Consider the following 3,180-nt stretch of genomic DNA (forward strand, 5'->3'; position numbering starts at 1 on the left):
TGGAGGAGTCCCAGATTGGAGAGGGTGCAGGTTGGGTTGAGGGACACACACCCTCCTGCTTGCATGAATTTCATGCACCAGGCCTCTAGTTACTGTTTTAAGTATTGCTGCTTATTATTATTGTCATTATTTGTCATTAGGTATCAGAACCTGACTTAGTTGCCTTTGTGGCCAATGCCTATAAAAAATTATGAAGTCAAATGAATATCTCTGGCCTTAGTTCAGTTGGATCCTTGGTATACAAGTTAGTGGTATCTGGATACCTGGACATTTATTAGGGATTCTCCTCCATTCCCTATTTTTGGAATCATAGATTTATAGAACAAATAATACAGCCAAAGTGACATTGTATCCCATCAGTTATTTTACATTAGGCTATAAACTCTATGAAGGCAAGAACTGTGTCTCTTCACAGAGGCATTAAATAAATAGCTGCAGGCAAAAAAAAAAAAAAAAAAAAAAAAAAAAAAAAAAAAAACACAAAAAACAAACAAAACAAAAAAAACATTATTTTACATTTCTTCATTCTACATGAGCATATATTCTTATGTCACTGAGCACAGTTATAATAACTGCTTCAAAATTCTTGTGTATGAATTTCAACATGTGAGTTATTAGGTATCATGGTATGTCTCCACTGATTTTCTATATTTTTAAAAAATATATTTTTATTGATTTTTAAAAATATATTTTATTGATTTTTTACAGAGAGGAAGGGAGAAGGATAGAGAGCTAGAAACATTGATGAGAGAGAAACAACAAGCTGCCTCCTGCACACCCACTACCAGGGATGTGCCTGCAACCAAGGTACATGCTTTTGATTGGAATCGAACCCAGGATCTTGCAGGCCGCCGCTCTATCCACTGAGCCAAACCAGTTTCAGCTTATTGATTTTTTTACAAAGAGAAAGGGAAAGGGATAGTTAGAAACATTGATGATAGAGAAACATGGATCAATTGCCTCCTGCACAACCCCACTGGGGATGTGCCCACAACCAAGGTACATGGCCTTGACTGGAATCAAACCCAGGACCCTTTAGTCTGAATATTTGGCACTCTATCCACTGAGCCAAACCAGTCAGGGGTCTGCTAATTTTCTTTTCCCTTGAGAATGGATCAAATAGTCTAGATTTTTAAGTAGATTGTATTCTGTATAATTGTGGAGACTCTGGCTTATGCTATGTTCTTGCAAAGATTACTGATCGTTTTGTTGTTATTTTAGTGGGCAAGTTGGCTTGCCTCAAACTGAAAACTCCCTCTTGGGGAGCAAGTCAAATACCAATTCGGTTATTTTATTGGTAGTTGGGCTGCTTGCAGTATGTCCTGTGCGTGTATGATGCAGAAGTCAGTTAGAGATTTATATAGAATATATACATACAACATGTTGCTTACCATTTCTGGCTCTCTTTTTTTCTGTAATCCTCCTACTCTCTTTTGAGTGACAGTGATTGGTAATTTTTATTTTAAATGTAATACTGCTTATTTAACTTCCAAAACATCTCAACGTTCTAAACATATAAAAAAAATTACAAATTGTATTTTAGTACAGAAGGTTCTTGAACTTTCATTTATGCAATGGTTCTTCACTTTGCTGGCAATGAAGAGTTCTACAATTTGTTTAAAAACAATTAAAAAAGTATTGCTTAAACTAAAAGAGATCCAAATACTTCTCATGCCAGCTGACTCCCTTTTTCCAAACCTAAGAAAGACAGCAGAATGATATGTCACTATTTACAAAGACCAGGCAACCTGAAAGTTAAGTGGATGCTCACTATAGTGTCCACAGCCTCACAGTGCACACCCTGAGCAATGGCCCCTTCAAAAGGCATGTTTCCCACAGCCTCACCGCCAAGCATTAAGAGCTTGTCTCAGTTGTCTTGTTCTTTTTACAAACGATAGATATGTATAGTTGATAACTCAGGATTTCCAGCCAATAACCATATAGTTAACACCACCTTACAGATTAAAAAAAGAAAATGTCAGAAATATCTTTAAATGCTTTGTCACAATAAAAAAAAAAAAAAACTGTACAGAGTGAAGAGAACATGAGAGCCTTTTCATTTTAAAAATGTTTGGAAATATGTATAACTTTGATATAGTTTCAGGGTGCTCCTGGTTTCCATGAGCAGTTCATGTAAACCACTGACAATGTCCAGAGCACTGTGAGAGAGCAAATATGACCCTGGTCCAATTGTGTAATGAATCCCAATGAGGGCAGCTCACACTTCTCAAATAAGAGCTGTTGCTTATGGCTTTCCCCTACTCTAAGGTATCACAAGATACAGATTAAGCAGGTTTTTCCCACCTCCTGCTCCTTGTCTTCCTCTCCCATCTTTTTCCAGGCAACATTAGCAGGACACTGCACCATCAAACTTTCCTTTGACTTACAGTCAGCGACATCCTTCCATACTTCTCCTTGAGCCTTGCAGCTGTATTGTTGTAAGTAAGGCTGCTTTTCACTATTACCTATTATTCTTTATCTTTCTCAGCTTCTTTGCCACACCTCCAATAGAGATGCCAGGGTTTGGGGATTTGATCGTGAGGCAGCATTCCAAACAGCAGGAAGAATCCAGGTGGTGGCCTTTAGGTGGCATTGGATCCCTCTTGCCTCGCTTAGTTGGTCCATAATCCTTCATTTCCCCACTGTAGCATACTTTCTTTGCCTTGTCCATTTCATCAAATTAGACTTCTTTTTCACAGACATTGTCTTCCACCTCTCAGACCATTTCTTGGGAAATTCTGCAAAATTGACAGGAATATCTTTTTATTTTCTTCTTGTTCCTCTCTGTTCATCTGCACAAAGAAGGCAAAAGCAAACATCTTGCCCTTTAGTTCCTTGGGATCAACTTTAGCCATCCTGACAGCATTGTTCATTAGTTTCTGTGATTGGTTCTTTATGCCAAAATAGTGAAGTTTTCTAGGAAAGTTTTAGCTGCCCTATGTGTGCTGACTTCATCCTCCCCTTGGGCTGAAAGCAGTAAAAAATGGGAAACTCATACCATGATTCCATGCCATTTCCTTCATCCAAATGTCAACATCTCTTCAAAATCTGCTAAAACTTTGTTCACTCCTCAGCGTTTTGTATTTTTCAGTTTCTAATTTTTATCTGTGAGAGGATTTTAAAAAAATATTCTATATGGTAAAAATTAGACTCAATGAGGTAATATGACTTATCCAAGGT

The 3,180-nt window shown here is 37.5% G+C and overlaps 1 pseudogene across 1 annotated transcript; it reads right to left on the reverse strand.

The window, feature by feature from the left end:
- Positions 1 to 2,271: 2,271 nt before the first annotated feature.
- On the reverse strand, positions 2,272 to 2,873 carry LOC311620356 (high mobility group protein B3-like; annotated as a pseudogene). The gene has a single exon. The product of its transcript is annotated as a high mobility group protein B3-like (transcript).
- Between the last annotated feature and the right edge of the window lie 307 nt (positions 2,874 to 3,180).

The sequence above is a fragment of the Pipistrellus hanaki genome (genome assembly GCF_964339955.1).
Source record: "Pipistrellus hanaki genome assembly, chromosome: 1".
Taxonomy (NCBI): Eukaryota; Metazoa; Chordata; class Mammalia; order Chiroptera; family Vespertilionidae; genus Pipistrellus; species Pipistrellus hanaki.